General features: G+C 42.7%; 1 long non-coding RNA gene and 2 pseudogenes across 2 annotated transcripts in view; 2 read left to right on the forward strand and 1 right to left on the reverse strand.

The window, feature by feature from the left end:
* Gm5950 (predicted gene 5950) lies at positions 2,254-5,451 on the forward strand (annotated as a pseudogene).
* Positions 9,569-9,652, reverse strand: Gm22087 (annotated as a pseudogene).
* A 1,575-nt stretch (positions 9,653-11,227) lies between these two features.
* Gm35154 overlaps positions 11,228-25,187 on the forward strand; it is a 90,216-nt gene continuing 76,256 nt past the window's right edge. For both annotated transcript variants that reach the window (XR_380292.3, XR_001779767.2), the window contains exons 1-2: positions 11,228-11,529; positions 12,295-12,354. This is a non-coding gene — a long non-coding RNA (predicted gene, 35154). The remainder of the gene's footprint in view (positions 11,530-12,294; positions 12,355-25,187) is intronic.

Consider the following 25,187-nt stretch of genomic DNA (forward strand, 5'->3'; position numbering starts at 1 on the left):
CTGTCTCACTTTCTAATACCAAAGAGGAGCAGGGAGGGAAGGTGAACTCCTGACCTAGAAGATCCAATAATTTATGATTCATTTTTTAAAGTTTCAGGTCAATAAAACAAAAACAAAATCAACAAAAAAATCCAAATAAACAGTAGATGGAATTTTGTGGGATCATATTACATTTATAGCTGTATTTAGCAAAAAAAAAAAAAAAAAAAGACATTATAAAGATGGTGTTTATATTTTATATTATATTAAATATACCATAGCCATACTTGAAACTGAGAAATAGAGTATTGTTTGCTTTTGATTATTTAAGTAGCTGATCTATTTCAAACATTTCTCTTTGTTGGGAACAAGCATTTGAGCTGAAAGTTTCTAGCTCAGCTCTGTGAGTCCTAGGTTACCATTAGAGACATTTGCAGGGGCACTAAAGGTGACTTTGGCAACTTCTCAACAGAACTGTCTTCCCAGTGAACTCATTGAGCCCTGTGTTGTAGTAATATCAAAGTAATATCCTTTTCCCTTATTGGTCCCAGTAAATTTAGAAAAACTAATTGGTTTAGGGCCAAAGGGCATACAGCCAATTTGAGCTATCATTTCCCAGAAATGTATGAGTTAAGAATCTGGCCTGCTGATGACAAGGATTTGGGGAATATTTTAAAGCAGATTTGTCTCAGAAGGAGCAGCTTCATTTTCCTACTTGAAGGGTTCTTGGGTCAAAGCAGACACGATTTTAAACTCCTTGGTGCTAGGTCCAGGCATTCCTCGCATACATAAGGTCTTGTGTAGCAAAGAAGGAAGGAAACTGCTTTGAACTGTGTATCTGTATGCCGGTGTGTATATGTGTGCGTGCCCATGTGGGTGTGTGTGCTTCCCTAGGTGGGTATGTGTGCATGCTCATGTGGGGGTCTGTGCATGCTAATGTGGACATGTGTTCTTGCCCATGTGGGTGTGTGTGCATGCCCATGTGTGTGTGTGGGATGTGTGCCCATGCAGGTGTATGTGTGTGTGTGCGTGCGTGCGTGAGTGCATGCAGCTTGGAAAACCCCAGGGATTCTGCCTTCTCTATCTTATCAGAGGTAGGATCACAAGTGTGTATTTCAACTGAGGCATTAACAGTCTTTTGAGAGAAGGTCTCACTGTGTGTCTTTGGGTATCCTACAACTCACGATGAAGACCACGCTGGCCTGAGACTGACAAAGATTAACCTACCTCTGTCTCTTGAGTGTTGGGACTAAAGGCATGTTCCACGTACTTGGAACACATTAAAAGTTTTAAATTGACTGAGTGACTTCAGGATTCCTACATGGCTGCTGGAGAGTTTGAGGCATAGGCAGCTTATCAGAATCAGCTCTAACAGTAGCATCAGCATACACGTGTGTGTGTATATGTTTTGTTGTTGTTGTTGTTGTTGTTGTTGTTGTTAACCTAAGCAAGTATCCATGCTCAAATCAGAAGGGAGAATTCTTAGGACTCTTTATCAGGAGACAGTAAAATTCAACTCACTACAGTGTGGTAAATGAAGCTCAATTGAGACATGCCATGCACACCTACCCTGTGTTGCTGAGAGCTCTTTTTTGAGCTATCACAGCAGAGATAAGGAATTGCAATGGGGAGTGTGTGCCTGCAAAACCTAAAATTTTGGCTCTCTATCCCTTTGCAGAAAACATTTGCTGACCCCTGGGTTTGTACAGACCTCTTCAAAGCTCTTGGCCAATTTAGGGAAGCTTTGGTTTTGAAACCCAGTGGTAAGCAACATCAGCTTACTTTTGCAGATATGAAACTTAGATCCTAATACTTTCTTCAGCCCTCTCTCAACTCTCCTCCTCCAACTTGGAAAGTGGCCTAATAAGTGAAATGAAACTTGGCCTGATCAGCACTCTTGAGAAAGTGGAAGGTGAAAGTGTTGACATCTGCTTGTATTCTGTAGCCCCAACTTCTCTGGCAGCACATGACTTGGTGAAAGTGCTCTGGCCAACTAGCTAGCTTACATTGTGTAGAAGATTGTCTGCTGTTACCTCATTTTGTTTGGAATTATGTCCATGAAGAGATACAGCTTGATAAAAGATCTACATCTTTTCCTGAATAATGGCTCTTTTGAGGAATATCATTTTAAATTTTACTAATTGCAATAATCGTGAGTCTTTGTGTATTTAATATTGATATATAATATATTTAATCCTGATTATATATAAACATATGCATATTTTCAGCTACTTGTTTAAACTTTGACAAAATGCATGTAAAATAAAACTTACGGTACTGACTTTCAGAGACTTGAGCTTAGTATGATGGTGCCTTCCAGGAAGCTCTTCGTGGGGGGCAACTGGAAGATGAACGGGAGGAAGCAGTGCCTGGGAGAACTCAGCTGCACCCCGAAGGCAGCCAGTGTGCTGGCAGACACTGAGGTGGGTTGTGCACTGACAACCTCTTACATCGACTTCGCTAGGCAGAAGCTGGATCCCAAGATTGCTGTGGCTGCACAGAACTGCTACAAAGTGACCAATGGGGCCTTCACTGGAGAAATCAGCCCTGACATGATCAGAGACTTAGGAGCCACCAGAGTGGTGCTGGGGCACTCGGGAAAGAAGGTGTGTCTTTGGGAATCAGATGAGTTGATTGGGCAGAAAGTAAACCATGCCCTAGCAGAGGGACTTGCAGTGATCCCCTGCATTGGGGAGAAGCTAGACGAAAGGGAAGCTGGCATCACGGAGGAAGTTGTTTTTGAGCAAACCAAGGTCATCGCAGATAATGTGAAGGACAGAAGCAAGGTGGTCCTGGCCCATGAACCTGTATGGGCCATTGGGACTAGCAAGACTGCAACCCCTCAACCGGAAGTACATGAGAAGCTCCAGGTTGGCTGAAATCCAATGTCTCTGATGGGGTGGCTGCCTTAGTCAGGGTTTCTATTCCTGCACAAAAATCATGACCAAGAAGCAAGTTGGGAGGAAAGGGTTTATTCGGCTTACACTTCCATACTGCTGTTCATCACCAAGGAAGTCAGGACTGGAACTCAAGCAGGTCAGAAAGCAGGAGCCGATGCAGAGGCCATGGAGGGATGTTCTTTACTGGCTTGCCTCACCTGGCTTGCTCAGCCTGCTCTCTTATAGAACCCAAGACTACCAGCCCAGAGATGGTCCCACGCACAAGGGGCCTTTCCCCCTTGATCACTAATTGAGAAAATGCCTTACAGTTGGATCTCATGGAGGCATTTCCTCAACTGAAGCTCCTTTCTCTATGATAACTCCAGCTGTGTCAAGTTGACAAAAAACTAGCCAGTACAATTGACCCCTTGTCAACTTGACACACAAAAACATCACTAGTAAGCCCTTACAATCTTATTCATCCCCAAGATCTAAATAACTTTAAAAGTCCCACAGTCTTTACATATTCTTAAAATTTCAATCTCTTTAAAATATCCATCTCTTTTAAAATCCAAAGTCTTTTTACAATCAAAAGTCTCTTAACTGTGGGCTCCACTAAGACAGTTTCTTCCTTCAAGAGGGAAAATATCAGGGCACAGTCACAATCAAAAGCAAAAGTCAATCTCCAACCGTCCAATGTCTGGGATCCAACTCACGATCTTCTGGGCTCCTCCAAGGGCTTGGGTCACTTCTCCAGCCATGCCCTTTGTAGCACACGCGTCATCCTCTAGGCTCCAGATGCCTGTACTCCACTGTTGCTGCTGTTCTTGGTGGTCATCTCATGGTACTGGCATCTCCAAAACACTGCATGACCCCTTCAGTCCTGGGCCATCAATTGCAACTGAGGCTGCACTTTCACCAATGGCCTTCCATGGCCTCTCACAGTGCCAAGCCTCAGCTGCTCTGCTCAACTCCTTCATGCCTTCAAAACCAGTACCACCTGGGTGACCCTTACACATTACCAAGTCCAGCCACAGCACAATGTACAACTTTGGCTATATCTGGAACACAGCCACTGTGCTCTCAGAAAACACTTCCCAGAAGATGTCACCTCAATGATGCTGGTCTCAATCACTGCTAATTTCTTAGCTCCAGCTAAAGAGCATCAATAGTCCCAGTAATGCAAAGTTTTTGCTTTAGTAGTTCTGGTATCTTGTTAATCACAGCTGATTCTTCAGCCCCAGCTAACCAGAACTACAGAATCTTCACAATCAAAACAGGAATGGCCATGAAAAGTGTCTTTAATTTTCCCTCTGAAATTTCACAAGCCAGGGCTCCATCTTCTGCACTGTTCTCAACATTATCTTCCAAGCTCCTACAAAACATCTGACAGAGCTCTTAACAAGGAATGGATCTTCAAGCCCAAAGTTCCAAAGTCCTTCCACAGACCTCCCCAAAACATGGTCAGGTTGTCACAGGAATACCCCACTCTGCTGGTACCAATTTCTCTTAGTCAGGGTTTCTATTCCTGCACCAACATCATGACCAAGAAGCAAGTTGGGGAGGAAAGGGTTTATTCGGCTTACACTTCCATACTGCTGTTCATCACCAAGGAAGTCAGGACTGGAACTCAAGCAGGTCAGAAAGCAGGAGCCGATGCAGAGGCCATGGAGGGATGTTCTTTACTGGCTTGCCTCACCTGGCTTGCTCAGCCTGCTCTCTTATAGAACCCAAGACTACCAGCCCAGAGATGGTCCCACGCACAAGGGGCCTTTCCCCCTTGATCACTAATTGAGAAAATGCCTTACAGTTGGATCTCATGGAGGCATTTCCTCAACTGAAGCTCCTTTCTCTATGATAACTCCAGCTGTGTCAAGTTGACACAAAACTAGTCAGTACAGTGGCTCAGTGCACCCTGATAGTTTATGGAGGTGCTGTGACTGGAGCAACCTGCAAAGAGCTGGCAAACCAGCCTGACGTGGACGGCTTCCTCATGGGTGGTGCATTTCTCAAGCCTGAATCTGTGGACATCATCAATGTCAAACTATGGACAATGCCCATCCCTCTACCTGCCTGCATAGCATGGACTAGGTTGCCCAGAAGTTTAGTAACTGCTCTCACTAGTCACATGCTTCTGAGGACATCATCTGCCCCATCTTGTGGCCTAATCCACACTGTACCTTCTGGAGCCTTTTACAGTTTTCCATAATGGTTGGGACCAGGCTAATCCCTATCACTTACAATGGGTAGGAACAAATATGTCACCAAGGTGGCTTCCTGGGGGAGTGGAAGGAGTAGAACTGACTGTCCCTTTAGGCCCTAACAAGTAAAATTGCCTTCCATTGGTTTGGGATGGAAACTCATCGTTGGAACACAGGAAGTGGGCTTCGTGTCACTTTGGCCTGTCACTTAGATGGCTTTGGTTCTAGCTTCACTCCCAAGCCCTACTGGATGTCTGAATTTCAGTATACATGAGTGCCGACATCCTCTTACTCTGAGAGGCCTGGGATACGCCCCTCCCCCACAGTGCCGAAGCCCTAGTATTGTGTTTGTGAACCATCCTAACATGTAAGGGAAATAAACACCTGGGCCTAAAACAAACAAACAAGCAAACAAAGCTTACCATTTTATCTATTTTAATCATAATTCATTAATGTTAAGTATATTTACATTTTAAGTACACTTCTTAGCTTGCAAAACAAACCTCATGTCTCCTAAGCAGTTTTCTATTAGTCCTGCCTGCAGGCCCTAGATTCACTATTTTGCATCTGTCTCTTTAAGTTTTTACTTGTCACCCTGCATAAGTGGAGTCAAATAGCATCTGTCTTTGAAATTTCAGTTGATTGATTGTTTTGAGAGTTTCATATATGAGTACAATATTTACATAGTTTTACCCACCTCTCTCCTCCATTCACTCCCTCTCAAGTTCATGTCCTCTACTTGAATTACAATTGTGATATCTATATATCTATAGATATATAGATAGATAGATACATATATACACATGCAATATACATACATATATGTATATATACACATAAAACATACATATACATATATGTAAAACTTACTAAGTCCAGTTTGTGTTGCTTTTATGTATGTGTTTAGGGATGATCATTTGGGATCAGATAACCTATCAGAGGGTTCCTCCTGGAGAGAGACTGATTCTTTCTTTCTCAGCAGCCGTTGGTTACGTGGAGTTCTTCATCTAGGAGTGGGGCCTTGTGAGGTTTCTCCTCTTTTGGCATTGCCTGTTGTGATCATGCAGCATCTGTCATTTGGTGAGCGATTTATTTCATTTAGCATGTTTTCAATTTTTATCCATATCCAAATCAGAATGTCATGTTCTTTTCCTTCCTTCTTTTCCCCTTTCCTCCCCTCCTCCCCTTTTCTTTCTCCTCTTCCTCCTCTTCCTCCTTCTTTCTTCAACTTTTGAGACAGAATCGCACCATGACTGTGCACAAACTCAACTGAAGTCCATTGACCTGTGCTCACTGAACTGTCCTCTTCTCCTCACTGACTCACTCTGTGCTGAGCTTTAGTAGCCTCTGTTTTCTGTCTGTTCTTGTGAGAGTTGGTTGTATTCTGTCTCTGACTTATTCCGCTAAATTTTTCTCTGATTTGTCAATTTGTCTGCCCTGAATTAGATGTCACTTTCAAACATGGCTGCTAACTTCTACAAACTAACCTTACCTTCATTATTTGGGATTAAAGGTGTGTATGAAGGGCATGTCTGTAATCCAGCCAGAGGGATTAATCATATGTCATTCCATCTGCGTTGCACAGACCTAGAAAGTCTTCGGATGTGATTGCTTGCCAAAGCAGCCATGTTGCTGGATTAAAATTCCTCTACAGAAGAAAGCAATCACAAGTGGGGTGGGTAAGGAGGGAGGGGAGAGGAGAACTTGATCTGGTATTGGATGAGGGAAAAGGATGGAAGGCCTGAGGGCCAGCAGAAAGAATGGAAACAGTCAACTTCAGGAGATAGGAGGTTGAGAGGACCCTCCAGAATGCACCAGAGACCTGGGAGGTAAGAGACTCTCAGGACTCAAAGGAAGGGACCTTAGATGAAATGCCCGACAGTAGGGAGAGGGAACTTATACAGCCCATCTCCAGCAGGGAGACAGGGCATCAAAAGAAGGAGAGGGGGACCATCCCACAGTCACATCTCTGACCCATAATTCTTCCTGTCTGAAAGAATTACAGGGATGGAAATGGAGAGGAGTCTGAGGAAAAGAAGGTCCAGCAATAGGCTAAAAGTGGGATCCAGCTCAAGGGAAGGTCCTGAGGCCTGACACTATTACTGAGGCTATGGAGTGCTCACAAAAAGGGACCGATCATGACTGCCCCCCAAAAGACCCAACAAGCAGTTGAAAGAGTCAGATGCAGATATTTGCACCCAAGCAATGGACAGAAGCAGCAGACCCCTATTGTTGAATTAGGGAAGACTGAAAGAAGCCGAGGAGAAGGGCAGTTCTGTAGGAGGACCAGCAGTCTCAGTTAATCTGGACCCCTGAGATCTCTCAAACACTGAACCACCAAACAGGCAGCATAAACCAGCTGATATGAGGCCCCCAACACACATACAGTAGAGGACTTCCGGGTCTGTGTTCATTCAGAGATGATGCACCTAACCCTCAAGAGACTGGAGGCCCCAAGGAGTTTAGAGGTCAGGTGGGATGGAGGTTGGGTGGGAGGGGAATAAAATATGGAGTATAAAAAAATAAAACATTAATTAAAAAATAGAGATGCTACACAAAAGACATTAAAAAATTCTTCTGTAGAATAGTATCCCATTCTCATTCTCTCTCTCTCTCTCTCTCTCTCTCTCTCTCTCTCTGTGTGTGTGTCTGTCTCTCTGTGTGTGTGCATGATGCATTTTGTTATTTAAATGTTCATCTGATGATGGCCACTTGTGTCCTTTCTGTGAATGATGTTACTATGAACATTGTTTGATGTGAAGTTGCCGGGTTATATGGTAATTCTGGTTTTAATTTTTGAGGGAAGAATTATGTGCCCTTTGATCAGACGTGCTCATCTTACCTTACCCTTGCCTCCTCCTGATCGACTCTCCCACTTTACAGTTAGTTCTGTCCTCAGAGAAGCTGATCCCATGATAAATGAGAAGTCCAAGAAAGAATGTATTAGGAAAGGGGAAATCCCTGTGGAGGACAAGATGAGAAACAGGAGTAGTTAGGAAAGTCTTTATAGTGTATTGAAGATCAAGCCAGAGAAAAGTAAGAGGTCTGCATAGGCAGCCTTAGATTTAAGCATGATTTTGGTCAGACTGTAGGTAGGCTGGTAGAAGTCTTTGAATCAAAGTTGGAGGAATTCCTGGTTGCACGGGATGGGCTGGTGCTATTATTGATGTCATTGATGGGGGCAGCTGGGGGCATGTAACCTCTGCACAGTGATGAATTCACAGAGCAGCAGCTGGGAGTTGTGCTGGTTTGCTTCATGTTGCTGTGATGAACTACTTATTTTGGTTCATGGTTTAATAGTCTTCAGTCTTTTGTCTGCCTCTGTTGCCTTTAGGACTGTGGGGAGACCGTACATCTTGTAGAAGCACGTGAAAGAGGAAACTGCTCATCTAATGGTGACTAGCAAGCATGATAGAGGAAGTCCTGGGTCTCATCCATTTGTGTTGCTCACTTTCTGTCACATTGGACTTAAGAGAGATGAGTTTTACTGAGCTTGTGTTTCCAGAGGATCCAGTGTGTTACACAGGTAGTGTGTGGTAGAGCCCTCCATTGCTGAGGAGGGGGAAAGAGACCATGGGATGGGAGATGGGAGAGAGAATGTCTACATTGGTTGACATCCCTTCCTTTATTCCAACTGAAGCCACAGGCACTCACATCCAGGGCAGGCCTTCATGCCTTAGTAAGTCCTTGTTGGGAAGATGTTTATGCCTAGGTGCTTCTTAGTTCTATTAAGTTCTATCACTTCCCACTAATGTCATCACCTGGGGTCATAGATTGTAATACATTCACTCTGGGTGAGAACATATAAACCCTAGACTACAGCATGCAGCTCTTTAGAATGGTACCCACAGTGGAAAGCTGGGTGCTGTGTTTTCATAGCATTGCATTCTCTTGTCTTGTCATCAGGGATATAAACACTTTGTTATTCAGTGCTTGAACTTGAACTCCTTCTTGAATTTTCACAGACTAAGCAAGCGCTCTACCAATGAGCTGCACCCTCGAGATGATGACACACATTTAAAAATATTACTTTTATTTTTAATTTTGTGTCTGTGTGAATATCTGTGTGTCATAAGTACATGTGCGAGCACATGCCCTTGGAGGCCAGAAGGACCCCATGGAGTTAAGTTACAGGTAATAGTTAAATATAATAACATAATTTCCCCTTCCCTTTCCCCCTTCCAGTCCTTCCCATGTGCCTCTTTACTTTTTCTTAAAATCATGGTCTCTCTTTCTTTATGATTAACACACACACATATACACACACACACCCTCCTTAGTTTTTTTAGTGTTACTCGTACGTATCTGATCTGTTTTCTGGCCTAACCACTTGTTATTGGATAACCATTCTGGGACTGATCCCAGGGAAGAGCATTTCTCCTGCTTCCAGCATTCCTTCACTGCCTGTGGGTGCTCTGTCTATAGCTGAGGCCCACGAGCTTCCACTTTTCCCTGTTAGCATGTCTAGTGCCCTCTTTTCCAAATTTAAGGTGCAGGAATTGTGTTGTATAAAATATGGAGCACTTCATGAATTTGTGTGCAGGGGCCATACTAATCCTCCCTGTATCATTCCAAGTGTGTATACACACACACACACACACACACACACACACACACACACACACACAGGCACACAGGCACACGCACATGAGCACAGGTTCCCACAGAAGCCAGAGGACCTGGAGTTACAGGTGAGACATCTAATGTGAGTGCGGGAAACCTAACTTGATTTTTTTTTGCAAGAGCGGTACCTGTCTCTTTACCACAGAGCTACCTCTCCAGCCCAGTGATAGACTTCTACAAAACAGAAAACCAGTGATTCTTTAAGTCTATCGTGGTGGTATGGTTCTTCTTTCTCAGTAATATAAAGCCCAGGTCACTTCCAGCCTGTCTGTCATCCAAACCCATGATACCAATGGAACATACCCTGAATGTATGTGCCCTACACTTTTCTGTCACAGGCATTTTGCCTGTATAGTTACCCATCTCTTACTCGCCCTCTCTTTCTTAATTACACATTTGAAGTATTTTTCACTGAATTATAAATCAAACAGCCATATTCATTCTTGAAATGAATCTACTTTGCTAAGGAAACATTATATGAAATTATATATTGAAAACCAAGAAAGATATGAGAATGAATCAGATATGGATTCTTCCTAGCAAGATTAGAATTTTTCCTGTTTTATTTTATTGTTTGAGAATTTCATAAACATTTCTTATACATCGTGTTTTGATCAAACCCACCCTATTGCCTTCTCCCTAACTCCTCTCATTTCTACCTACTACCTTTCCCCAAAACCAAGGCACCATGTCTATTTATTGCTGCCAATATGTGCATGGGTCCAGGAACCTCGATGGCAGCAGGGGCAGTTTATCAAGGCACACATCACTGATGAAAACTGGCACTCTCCGTCTTCCAGCAGCCACCAATAGCTCCTCATCTAGGGCATGGCTTTGAGAGCCCCCTTCCCATCCATGTTAGGGTTTTAGCTGGCTTGATCTCCATCCGGTTTTGTGCATGCAGTCACAGCCATTATGAATTCATTTGTAACACGATATTGTTCAGCAATTATGTGTGGAAGAGCAGTTGAAAGTGTGTAAGAGCCAGAGGTAGTAGAGGAACAGTGTTTTCTAGATGTACCAGGGCTATAGCACATATGAAAGGCCACCTTCAGCAGTAGGAAAAGGATAGTATGCATACTATATTAAGAGGAGAGAAATAACAAAATCTGTAGGTAGGATATAGAGAAAATGTAGGAATGTCAAGGGGGAAGGAAGATGAACGTGATAGCTAAGAAACCCACTTTAAGAAATGGGTGTTAGCCGGGCAGAGCGACACATGCCTTTAATTCCAGCACGTGGGAGACAGAAGTAGGCATATTTCTATGAGTCCAGCCAGAGCTACATAGTGGGACCCTGTTCAGGAAGAAAAAAAAAACATAGAAAAAAGGTGATTATTTAATAATCGGTAGAATGTAGAAAAATGAGGGGGTGAAGGGAATTCCACATTAAAGATCTAAGAGGATCCTCAGCCAAAATGTCATTTTAACATGTTTTTAAATTTAGCCCTCACCATAGTGAGTTTCGCTATGACACAGGCATACATATGTAACTGCTCTTTGCTCTTATGCAGCTTCTCTTTCTTCTCCCTGGTCTTCTTTCCTCTTCTGCTTTCATATGAAATACTGAAATGTACTTCTAATTCTATGGAGAGAGCCATTGGGGTTAAGAGGAAACAGAAATGGTTTTCGGAGGTAGCCTGCTGGGGAACAGACCTGCTCTGGGTGTGTGTATGTCGGGCGTCGGGGAGAGAGCTGAGGCAGGGGGCTGACGTCCCTGTCTCAGCTCATTCTGCTTCGATTCTGAGGCGGCCCAACTGCTCCCTCCCTTCCAGCCCACCTTTCTACCTCTCTCACGGTTTCCCTTTCTGCTTCTCCGTCTGTGCCTCCTGCAACCAGAGAGACCAAGTGAGTGATCAATATGGAGGGCCCACTAGAGAAGAATAGAGCAGCAGAGATGGTTATGTGCACGAAGCATCTCTCGTAGGTGGCCTAAGGTGGGGTCGTGGAAAGGCAACTGCGCGAAGGAAATGCTACCTGTTTGTCTCGTTTTGTTTTATGGGTCAGTTTTACTTTAAGCCCCATGATGGGCAGGGCTGAGGGTCTACACGCGTTTTCTTCCACAGTGAGGAGAGGCTGGGGGAGAATGCCTCCATTGTGTGGAGCTGTCTGAGGATTTATTTTCCCCCCTCTAGAGGAGACAATTGGCATCCAGGAAGTGGTCAGGACTGAGAGGCAGGAGAGATGACTTCAGTTCATGCTCACCCGCCATCTGTGCGTCCTTTGGGTTAGATTCTCGACCCTCAGTTTCTTCCCTGGTGAAGGAAACACCCTGCCACTTATTCTGCTAGAGAAAGTGACTGTTTTAGGTTAGGGAAACTGGAAATCACTGACAAAAAAAAAACAAAAAACAAAAAACAAAAACCCCAGTACCTCTTGTTTTGCTCTATCACCCTAAAAGAGACAATCTCTGTGAACCTTCCAGCTTGCTGTTTAGAAACTGAAAAAGGGAAGGAACCGAAAGGGAAAGGTTACCTCCCTGTTTCTCTCCGGGACCCATCAAGATATCTCTGCCTCTAATAATCGCCTGGATAGAAATTTCCATCTTAGCCCAAAGCAGCTCAACCTGGTTTTGACTAACGCCCCATCTCCCTTTTTTTGTGTTCCTCTAAGTCAACAAGAGGACCTGGACGAGTCAGACCCTGTGTGGGAAGATTGGAGAAAAGAAGGAAGGTATGGAAACCACCAGAGATGGAGATAAGCTAAACATCCTGGCAAGTTGTCACGGTGTACAGCTCGTGCAGAAGGCTGAGCAGTTGGGAAGGTAGTTTGCAGACTGGCTTTAAATGCTTCATCTAATTGCAAGCAGCTGCCGATTAGCAGAGCTTGCCCAACTGTTTTCAATTCAGTGGTGATGGAGAGAATGAGCCTTGTAAGGGAAACTGGCAGGGTGGAGTGTATGCAAAGAGCTGCTTACACTTTTTCCAGAGGTCACAGAGTGCAGTAACTACTAAGGGACACTCTCTAAAATCACTGCAGGCCCTCAGGACAATGATTTTCCTCAACCTCACCACCGTTTCTCGAGTTTGGCGGGAGGCAAGCTTCCCTGTTAGCCGTATTCCAGAGTGATCTGGGGGGCATGATTCATCAATAGCTAGATTTCATGCCAGTTCAGAAGCGACTGTTTTCTGATGGGGCAATAAAATCACAATGAGAGGTAATAATATCTTTTAAGTGTCCTCTTGGATCGTTTCATTCTTAAAATTAAAAAATAGGAAAGAGTAGAAATGTTTTCACGAGTCCTCTATAATTATGGAACCTGCTACACATGACTCAAATTGATGAATTTCCTGGAAGATAGTTTGAGCATCCAAATTGGTCGAGCTTTTCCCTTCTTCAAAAACAGGTTCTTAATCTTTACTCGGTTATTTTACTAGACCTCATTTCTTGTCATACATTTTAAATAGTCGTTTTAATGTTTCTCTTCTGTGAATTGAAGAAACAGTTATGGTGATGGAAAGCAGCTTCTACAAACCTAGGAAGGCCTGTGTTCCTTCAGGTGCTGCCTAACTAGCCAGAAGTGTATGAGAAAGCAGAAGTGTGTGAAAAAAATTCCTATCGTGCACCAAGATTTATCAACAAGAATCTTCACTCATATTTTTGATAATAGCAGAAATTTAGAAATCCCACAGTGACTAAATATTTTATGGTGTCCATTAGTACAATCTTAGGTAGTCTCGACAATGTTGAATATATTGATGTAGGAAAATAGCTATAAGAATGTGATAGGTAGAAAATGGGACAATATAACCATTGTTAATAGAGATATCTTTGCATATCCATCTATTCTTCTAGACCTAGATCTGATAGGCTTCAAGTGTGCAAGAGTATATGTGTTTCTTTGTGTGTGTGTGTGTGTGTGTGTGTGTATTAGTATGTGTGTGTGTGTGAGTGTACATGTGTGTGTCTGTGTGTGTTAGTGTGTGTGTGCATGTGTATATGTGAATGTGTGTGTGTGCATGTGTGTCTGTGTGTGTGTGCATGCGTGTGCATGTGCATATGTGTGAGTGTGTATGTGAAGAACATCATAGAGGCAATAGTGCTGAGATTATAAGCACTTTAATGATTTGTCATTTTTTTCTAAATGTCTTGGGAAACACATATATGAGTTTTCTATTTAGGAAAATAAACTTAGTTTATAATGGAGTTCCCAGAGAGTCAGATTTCTATCACTGGTGGCTTCATCCCTTGTTAAGATAAAGCTAAGAGGGAGACTCATGCCCAGCAAAGGAGAAAAGGAATCAAGAGAGACAGCACTCAATAAACACCCAGTTTTGTTTCTGCTATCATGCCTGTTTGAAGCACTCACACGTATTTGCCTCAGCTAGATAAGTCAGCCCCTTAGAAACACTCACAGTTTCCGCCAGCTGCTTTGGATGGTTGAGGTTAGGTTTTGTTTTGGTGAACTTCACCGCCTATCCCGTGAGCTAGCATATGAACCGTGGTAAAGAGAGTCTCTGAGGCAGACTCAGAGGCACGCCGCTAATCTTCTGACATCCGCAAGGACTGGAAAAGGCAGCGCCATCTGTTTCTCTCCCAGGGCAGGCCCCTTGATGTCAAAGAGATGGACCTTCTCAGGTCCAGTCGTTAGATGGACATCCAGTGGCTGCAGCCGCACCTTGTGAGTCTGATACTCTGGAGGAAGCAGCGCAACAAAGACTGGAGTGATCAACCGTGTTAGACCCAATTTACAAGTCCTTTCTGGGATTGGTTTCCCAAATTCTTTCCCATGAATTAAGCATTTGCGAGTCCTCTAGCAGGAAGCTCTTTGTCACTGAGAGCTGTCAACGAGAGGCTGCTCATGTCTTTGCCCAAGCCTTCTGGACTGTCCTTTGAGTTAGAACCAGGGGGTTCTCATTGCATGATGTGGCAGAGTTTCTGGAAATTAATTTGGGGAAGAGGAAACTGACTGATGTGGGAGTCATCGCCTCAGCCGTCATTCTTTGGTACCCCCCTGCTTCGTGATGATTTCTCAAAGAAAAAGAGAAATGGCAAAACTTCTTGTGGAAATTAGGATCTGGTCAGAAGTACTCATTCTAGAGCTGTGTGGTTTACTTGACTCTAAAGGCGACTACTGGTTTAGTGTTAGTTCCTGTGTGCCTCCCCCCCCCGCCCCCCAGTCTTTCTTTTAAAACTCTCTTGTTTAGGGTACATACTAATGAGGTTAATTTTTGACACATTTTAAAAAATGGTGTTTACATAGAGTCACTTATGAGCAGCTAGCTACTGCACATGCCTGGAGGGAGACTGTTACAAAGAGGACAGTTCCTCCATTCAGGGAAATCACACAGGAGGGAAAGAAGGCAAGCAGCAGGCAAGAGGTACAGTACAAGGTGTCAGAATAAGTAAATCAATGACATTAGCAACAATTTTCATTGCTGGAATTGCGATGCACCTTGATGGTTTGCCTATCTGGAGAGAAATTTCTAGAAGAGTTAGTTACTTAGTCATCTTAGACTAGAGCCATGCATGCTTTGGATAGCAGAATTCTCTCTTATTTCAGTCAAGATATTTCAGTGGTGAGACACAAACCCATCTGAAGGTTTTGGGTCTAACTTCAGAGACCCTGCTGACTATGGGTGATGGTAGTTTCTCCAGTATTGGTGTCATTCTCTGACACACACACACACACACACACACACATCTTGTAATGACAATGGCAGCTAAAACTCCCAGCTTTTAATCTCTTTGCTTTGGCAATCCCAGAGGAAAGGGCTAGTTCTAGTCTCAATGGGCTCAATAGCATCTGGGGCTGATTCTCACTGAGTTAGTGTGGATCACATGTCAGTTCTGCATCAATCACTGTGGATCCTAGCAGAAGGGGCAGTCTAGTCACAACTAGCTCAGTAGCATCTAGCATAGATTCTCATTGAGTTAGTTTACGTCACGTGTCAGTTCTGCACCAACCATTGTGGCCTGAATGTAGCACACGCTTATTGAGCAGATCTAAGTTTGGGTAAGGGTTGGGAGCAGCATCTTGGTACCCAGTGGTAAAGTGAGGAGCTATTGATGAAAGTATGAAAACGCTGTGGACCCATGGTGTCCTTTTTGCACTAATTGGATGCTCCTACTGATCCAATTGTTCTGGTAGTCTTCAGCTTCCACACAAGGGCTCTGCTAACAGTGTTCTGCCTTGTTTCAAGGAGGTTCTTTGATCCCTGTGCAAGTTTCGCGGATGTGAATTTTCTGCTCACTGCTGAGACCTTTGTCTGCCAGCTTCAGAGAGCTGCCCCTACCCCAGCATCCATTCTGTTTGCTTGAGTAATGAGTCAGATGTTCAGTACGGTGGTTCTCATGGTTGTGATGCCTTGATCATCGTTGTTAGCAGCAGCACCTGGAAGCTTGCTAGAAATGCAAATTCTGCAGTCTTGTCCCAGACAGACTGAGTCAGAAAACCCTGGGGTCAGGCTAGACATCTGTGCTTCCAAGGCAGTCCAGATGATTCCCATATATGATCAAGTTTTGAAAATAGCGATTCAGGGAGTAGTCTGATATGGTCTATTTCATGGATTCTTAACTTTAAAACTTTATATTCTGCTTCCCCACGTGCTTAGACACCAAAAGAGGGCTCATTAATTCTTCCTTTTTTTCTAAAAATTTATTTTTATTTTTATGTGTATGAGTATTTGCCTGCATGCATGATGTGCACCGGTGTTTGGTGTCCCCAGAGGCCAGAAGGGGGCCTCAAATTTCCTGGAAACAGTTACAGACAGCTGTAAGCCACAGTGTGGGTGCTGGGAATCGAACCCAGATAATCTGCAAGAACAGCAAGTGTTCTTAACCACTGAGCAACCTCTTTGGCCATCATTCATTAATTCTTTATGCTTCTTGTTGGGAGTACCATTCTCAGGAAATGCACATTGCTGAGATGCTGCAGCTGTCATGGTTACCTAAAATGATGGACCCAAAGGTCCATTTGGAAGCCTTTCTAATTCTCCAAGGAGATGTCCTTGACAGGGATAGGATTTGATGAGTTTTGCTGATTAGTACAGAACTACACCTCATTACTATTAGTCATTTATTCAGCATATAGCAATACCAGGCTGGGTATTAGAAATAGGTTTACCAACAAAACAGACAATGCTTTCTATTACGGAGTTTAAGGCCTAGTGGAAGATAAAATGAGAATTCTAAATAAGATTTAGCAATAGGGTGTAACTCGGTGTTGGGAGAATCCAGGGTACTTGGAGAGAGTACCTAATGGAAAGATTGGCTAACAAATCCAGGGCTGAGTGGAGGTGAACTCATTGATAGTCAATGTTAGAGGCGTGAGTCTGCAGGAGAAAAGAAGAGTTCGTTCTTACGTAAGTCGGGTTAGTAAATCACCTAAGAGGTGATGTAATAGACATGCATGTCTGAGCTCAGGGCAGAGGTTGATGAGACAGTAAATCTTTCACAGCCCCGAACACGTGAAGAAGTCAAAGCACATCAGAGGTCGCCCGGAGAGAGTGTTTGAGAGAAGCTCTGGGAACCCAGAGATGTTCCTGTAGATGAAAACAGCAGAGGAAGGGAACCTGTGCAATCCACTGGCGGGTGGGTGGGTGGCCGGGAGGAGAAAAGTCTGCATATGGAATGTGCCAGACAGCATGGAGGCCAAAGGAAGCAAGTTTCACTACCTCTGGAAGTGACTCTGGTGGTAATCACAGTTCTGTGCCTGAAGGAAGTCAGGCCAGGTCATGAGGGGGAGTCACACAGTATCCCCCTCTCAACTGCTAACAACCTCTGACCCTCTTCCAAACAGTCCCTTTTCAGGTTATATCTCTTCGGAGACACATGTTTGCTAAGTTATGGTTTACTCAGGGAGAACCCTCCCCGATTCCATACTCCATGTCCAGCTTGCTGTCGCTTTCTGGGCAGAACCCACCGGTGCCTTCCCATTCTTTCTTTATCTCTTTCCATTTCCCTCTGCCTCTGGCCCAGCTTGTTTTAGGTCTAGTTAGGGACAGCTGTACACTTTGGACCTCCCCTGGCCCCAGCTGTGATGGCATATTGTATCTAGATTGTCTCTTTAGTCACAGCTAACTTCCTTGTCTTTCCTTTTCTCTTTCTCTCTCCAGGGAGACTCTAGGGAGTTACTTTGATGCACAGCTGACCTCCCCAGCTGCACAGTCTTTGGCTGTCTTTGTCTCTACAAACGTTCTTGGTGCTTTGAAAATTCATTTAGAGACAGTGGTCCACCTAGGATACTATCTAAAGGCGTTAAAGGTGATTCTACAATTCTGTGGCCAGTTTTGTTCATTGGTGTGAGTGGGATCAACATTTAACAATATATAGTGAGAGCCCAAATAAAAATATCTAATGCTGGCGATTTCTGTTTCATTTTTAATTATCATAACTGCCAGTAAAATGGATACGTCATGGCACTATTGACCAGTCAGCTCAATACATGAAAATGATTTAGTATATTTTTAAGAGCTGTCCTGAAAGCAGCCTGGACAATTATGGTAACGTGGGAGCACACAGGATGTACTCATGTCTCCAGGTGTCCCCCTAGGCTGATGACCTTCAATCCTCTTCCCTCAGCCCATTTTCCTTCCTAAAGTGTAACCCAGGGTCTCCAGTCATCTGCTGGCATGTTGTAGTTGACATCGGGATACTATTATCTCCATGCTTGCATTTTCCCTTTGAACATTTATTTTTCCTTTCCTAAACAAATTGCGTCTCCCATTTTTGTTGCATCTCTAAATTGTCCTGACCACTTTCTCAAGAGTTCTCACATCTTCCTTTCCTCCTGCTCTTGATACTCAGTCTGCTGCTCAAGCCTGAAAGATGATGTGGCAAGTTGTCTGGCTCCTTTCTCCCCCCTCACACTGGTGAGTGAATTTAGAAATGCACATTTTTATTGTCATACGATTGATAACATTTCTGAAGTGCTTAATGGCCTCTCTTCCTTCTATTCATTCTCCCTTGAATACACCACATAGAGATATCCAATTAGTCTTCTGAAGTTACAACAATGACCAGCCCGGCCAGATAAGCCCATGGGTGCAATAGTAGCACACTAACAGGGCAACCAACTGCTTCTGATTGGACTTAAGGTCCACTCTCCTGAAGAAAACACATGTGATATTATTAATATGGTCAAAATTTGTGCCTGGGGAGCTTATAGGCTATAGGAGAGAGCCTAGTACTATGATTTTACTAATTAGACATTGTTTCAAACTGACTTCTAAGTACATATCTCTATACTTGCAGATCAGTACAAGTCTTGGATCTAAACAGAGAAGCACATTGTTCAGTAGATGATGGTTAATGTTGAGACTTATAGCCTGTCAATGTATTAAGTGATAAGTTTCTGTCACATATAGGACATCTAGACCATAGTCCCCTATAATCTGAAGCTTAAGGAACATCCTGGAAAAGGGAGTAGAATGATTATAATAGCCAGAGGCCAGGGAGGACTGGAGCAGAACAGCATCTTCTAGACATGGCAGGACTGTTATTAACTTCTGGACATGACTCACGAGCTCGGAGCAGCTGTAGTCAGCTGCACAAGATCTACAGAAGACTGAGCTGGTCAACCTCCCAGCACGGATGGGAGGGGTCTGTGAGCCCCCAGCCCAACTGAGAGACTATTAGTAGTTGATGGCTGCTAGGGTAGGGAGAAGTAGTTTTCCCCAGGGGAGTGGTCCCTGGTTGGTTGCCCATGCTAATGCATGCATCCATCCATATAGACATATGCATATATATGTAGTACTAATTGGACTCAATGGGTTGTAAAAAAAAAACAGATGTGAAGTTGGGAGGGGGTTATGGAGGACAGATCTGGACAAGGTAGACTGGGGAGTATGGGTGAATATGGCTGAAGTATACTATATGCATGTATGAGGTTCTCAAAGAATAAGTAGGAAATTAACTCAGAAAAATAAATACATGTGGTAAGGATATGTCTATATCTCCCCTGTTGAAATAGCCTCACATTGGTGTTTAGACCCCAGAAAGGTACTTTATAGAGTTCCAGCACTTGGCAGCTGGTAATATGTGGGAAATGTTATTACATAAACCCCAGTTTGGGGTAAGAGACAGGTGGTATTTTTGAAGTCAGTGTCAACATGAGGATGTAGCCACAGTGACCGCCTCCAGCCCATCTGCAGGGACATTTCTGTCTCCAGTAAATACATCCCCTCTCTCCACTTGCTTTGACTGCCTCCCCAGGTTCCCCTTTTTTAACCTCGAGTTTCAACTTGATGAGTCATCAAAAGGACTGGGTCACCGATTTCTACCTGGCAAGAACTTCTGAAGCTGTGGCTGTTTTCTGGCCTTATCTCATCTGGCTGACGTCCATTAAACAAATACTGGGAGACTTTCATGCTCCAAGTACTATGCTAAGGAACAGAATTAAAAAAAAAAAAAAAGCCAAACAAGAAACAGCTCCTGCCTTCCTTCATGGGGCTTCCATGCTGAAACCCTCACCGCTTATGCAGAACTGTGAGGTCTCTTGAAAGGTTCTGCTGAGTGAGTTTAAGCTGGGAGCCTGAGAAGGTTCCCTGAGGAAGCAAGCCAAGCTAAGAGCTCTGGGTTAAGTAGGTGTTAAGCAGGAACGGAAGGAAGGGAGAGCGATCTAGATTAGTGTTTGATTAAGTAACTTGGTGCCGTAGCCTAGAAAAGTGACACAGAAAATTAACTATCACACATGTAACCAATTAGTCTTGATCCTGAGAGTAACGGGAAATTCTGCAGGCTGTTCAGAGTGATGTGATTAGACCCGTGTTTCTCAAATGTACTTGACACTGTTAGACGGTGTTTGGTGTTACTTTTTCTCTGCAGTCCTTGGATGCCGTAAGACACATCGAGGCACTCTTTCTTTCCCGGGGCTATCCCTGTCTCACATGGATTTGTCTCTTAGGTACATACCTGTGATCTCGAAATGACTTCTTACACAGCACATATCACTCCATGTTTTATTTTGTGTTACTGTTTCTTTTTCCAAGCATATTGGAAGGTTTTTGGAGACAGGAACCATATCTTGTTTCCCAGTGCATCCATAGTCCCTTGAACAGTTCCTGGCACATGACACACATCCGGTAAGAGTCTACAGTCAATCTCTTGAGTTCAGGGCCTTAAGAAGAATTAACCATGGGTGTGTGTGTGTGTGTGTGTGTGTGGTGAGGTAGCTCAGTGCCTAAAAATGCAAAGCTGACAGCCTTAGTTCATTCCCTAGAACCCATGCGAAAAGTCAGGTGTATGTTGTCCCAGCACACCCACAATGAGATGGGCGTTAGAGATCCGAGACCCTCCTGCAATCTTGTGGATCAGCGAACTAAGACCATACAGTGTGGCAGAAACAAGAGACACCCTTCCTCAAGAAAGTGACAGAAGAAAAATGACTCCCAATATTGGTCCTCTAGCCTCCACATGTAGTGTATGGAATGCGCGCGCGCGCACACACACACACACACACACACACACACACACCGACCCTCCCAAAAAGCCAGACAGAAATAAAATAAAATTAAAAATAATAATCATTTCAGAAAATGTACAATAGTTTATGCCTTACATCTAGTTTTCAATGACATGGTGATAGTTGCTCTTGTATGTATCTTGTAGAGATGGCCTATTCTTGAATATAATGATTTCTTGCACAAACTTTAAATTTTGGAACAAGTTTATCTTTATTGAAAAGTTGCAGAGATAGTGCAGGAAGCTGCTGTATGCCAGGTCCCCAATGCCAACATCTTGTATCCCTGTAGTCTAGTCTAAAGACAAAGAAATTCGCAAAGGTATGTTACTGCCTAATAAAGTACAAATTGTATTTTTCCTCCACCATTTTTTCTGCTTTGGAAACATTGGGCCAAATTGTATTTGGTTATCAGGTCTTTCCAATTTTCTTCAGCCTGTGACAATTTCATAAAATATCTGTTCACGTTGACCCCGTGTCAGTCTTGATCAGGACTGAGTAAATATCCTGTAAAATGTCCCACAATCTGGGTTTATCTGCTGTTTTCTTATGAACAGACCACAGTTGCGGGCTTTTGGGGAAAACCCACAGAATTGGAACGTGCTTCTTGCCATATCAGATGACAGTCATCTACTGTCACTGGCAGTAACCTTATCATTCAGTTGAGGTCGCCTTTGTCAGGCAGTCTTCACAACTGTAAAGCCACCATCTTCTCAGTTCCCTGTTGTGTTCTTTGAAAGTGAGTCACTAAGTTTAACCCATTCCTGAACAAAGTGAAGGAAAAGACGAGGTCTAACTCCTAAAGTGAGACACACATCTATGCACATATATAATGTAACTGTATAATGTACAATGTGTGCCATATAATTTAGGATTATGCTATAGGGAAGATTGCTCTTTATTTGCTTCTGTATTTATTTCTTTATATTAGTATGGACTTATGTATGATTATATTATACTTTGGCTAATAGGTTCCTATTGTTTATTTTGTTGCTTAAATTGTTGAGTCTTGATCATTCGCAGTTCTTTCAGATTGAATTCTATATTTTTTGACATGCCCTCATCCTTTTTTTTTTTTTCTAAGTACCTCTTTATTTTCTGGTACTATACAATTGTTCACCTGTATCTTTCACCTTTCTTGCCCCAGTCCTAGATCAATTACCTTCTCAAGGTATTTCGTAACCAAATATCTAGACAACAAGATCCAGGTGGGATGTGTGCCTATTGCTTTAAGGAGTTTATTTTCTCTGAGCTTGATCAGTAGGAGTTACAACTCTATGTGTGTTGTCATTGTGATGCATCTTATAATTATTTTCATACAATCTCTATTTGAATACATATATTCTATTTGAATATATATATATGTGTGTGTGTCTGCTAAGCAAAACATTGAGTTTATTCCTTTTGTATTGAACTCTAACTCCACAGATGTTATTGTAAGCATTCTTGTCCATTTGTAATTTCTCTTTCTAATAGTAAGACAGTTGATACACACTATCTATTATTTAGCTATTTAGTACACCCTTTTACAAAGTTAAAGCAGTTTCAGAGCTATTTACCTGTAGGCTCATGAGAAAAAAACGAAGCAATGTAGAGTATAGTGTTTACATGTTGCTCCTTTTTCTTTACTGTAACATTATTTTTTGAGACAGGGCTTCAGTTATCCTGGGTCAGCCTTGAACTCCCTATGTAGCTGAGGATGACCTTGAGCTTTGAAGCCTTTTGTCTCAACTCCCCCAGCCCAGGATTACAGATGTCTGCCATTATGCGGTCCTGGCAATAGAACCCAAGACTCCGTGCATGTTAGGCATTCTACCAACCAAGATACAGCCTAAGCCTAGTGTAGTTATTTTGTATCAAAATGGTCAACACCTTAATTGACCAAGTATCTAAAGCCTGATCCTCTGGATTTAAATCCTGGTTCCCTCAACTCATAGCTGAACAATAGTGGATGTAAGACTATTTTTCCAGATGCCTCATCTGTAAAGCAGGAAGAGTAACACAATCCTGGTATATTATTTAAGGATTTACAATCCGCATATGTGAAGTATGAGACTGCTGTGTGGATGTAGTGAATACCTTTCTGTGTTATCTATTACTTCTAGGGAAGAGCCAAAGTCTTTTTGGTGGTGCTCTTGTTTGGTCTTTTGAGGCAGAATGGCATTATGTAACCTTAGTGGCCTTGTAGTTGCTGTGAAGCCCAGACTGATCTTCACTTCTTGATCCTTCTTGAGTCTTCCCAAGAGCTCGGGTTGTAGGATGTGCTATTGTGCCAAGCAATATGAATGTGATGTCTATTTTTATTGCTAGGAGATTAATGCCAGTAAACTGGAACATTATATATATATATATATATATATATATATATATATATATATATATACACATATATGTGTATATATATACATATATACATATATATATATGTATATATATATAATTATCTTCTTATGATATTTTCCCTGTTCATTTTGTTTTACTTGGTCACTCCAGTTAGAGTTCATGAAGCCTGCTAGAGAAAGGGCAGAAGGTTGAGTTAACTTAACGGTTGAGTTATAGTAATTTAGGAGTTTCATGTTTATTTGCTTGTTTCTGAATTTTTTCCTGTTATTAAGCCTGGCTCCCTTATTGATTTTGGGGGTCTGAAAAACCTGTAGACTTTTTACACCTTGAAATAGTTCTGTTGCTTCTCCCACTTATGACAGTGTCCTGCCAGTTGTCATTAGTCATACGGCACAGGGAGAATAGGCATAGTCCCTGCTCAGGGATGTCAGCACTTCTGGGCAGACCGTGTATTACTTCTGTTTTAACCAGGCTTCAGTGAACCCAGCTGCAGCTGTGCCAGCGGTCTCTGATAAAACGCATTATGTGTTCCTCCAACCATTTTCCATTTATACTAAGAAAGAACAACAGCAACAAAAATACCAACTGAAAACCCAAACCAACCCCCACCACACATATCCCAGGCCACATATAGTCAAAGACCAGGTGCTTTTAGGCGTAAGTTCATTTATATAGAGTTACTAATTTTGTAGTCATTAATACAACATAAAATCTGGCAAGCCAGATGGTTCAGTGGGTAAAAGCACTTGCTGCCAAACTTGACTTAAGTGTAATCCCTGGAAACTATGTGGTAAAGAAATGACTCCAGCATATCTCTCATCTTACACACAATGTACACACACCACACTGGACACACATAAGCACACATATGCCACATGCATACATACAACACACATATACACATACAACACATAGTCCACACACAGACCACATACACTGTACATACACACATCACACTGCAAAAACATACCACATACAAAACAATACACACTGTACACACACATATCACACACATACTGCACACACGCTACACGTATACACACATCACACATGCTATACCTACATACATACACACCACAGACATACCACATATACACACAGAGCACACAATGTATACACACACATGTCACACATTGAATACACACATACCACCTACACACATTATACACACAACAGACATATACATTATTAATATACATATACACACATACATATGTGCAGACACAAGTGAACCACTAACTGAGATATAATTTGTTAAGTAATTTAAGCTTTTCCCATGAAATTCCCTAGATATTTAATGTAGCAAAAAAACCCCAAAAAAAACAAAAAACAAAAAAACCAATGAGTTATTTAGTCAGAAATATATGAAAGAAGTAGTTCTCTAAAAATCCCCAAAGTTCAAAATGACTTTTTCTATCTTTTTAAATTTCTGTAGGCAATGTAGATTTCAGTATTAGTGTTTGTGACTGCAGCCAAAGCTGGAGTGCAGAGACCAAATCGAATCAGCCCAAAGTGAACGGAAGTCTTTGGTACTTGGGAACCCTGTGAATGTGGACAGACAGACATAATTTCGCACTGCAATCACAGGTTGAATGACTATGGTCTAAGAAGCCAACAGTGCTATTCAGCAAGGATCGCTGCTGAGTTGCTGTTATCTTTTGCTGAGGTTTTCACACTTGACCACTATCAGATAATCTGCTTGTACTTTCTTCAGAATGGACTGTCTTAAGAATTATTTATATCTTCAACAGGCCTGGTTTAT

The sequence above is a fragment of the Mus musculus genome, chromosome 10, assembly GCF_000001635.26.
Source record: "Mus musculus strain C57BL/6J chromosome 10, GRCm38.p6 C57BL/6J".
In the NCBI taxonomy this organism is placed as follows: Eukaryota; Metazoa; Chordata; class Mammalia; order Rodentia; family Muridae; genus Mus; species Mus musculus.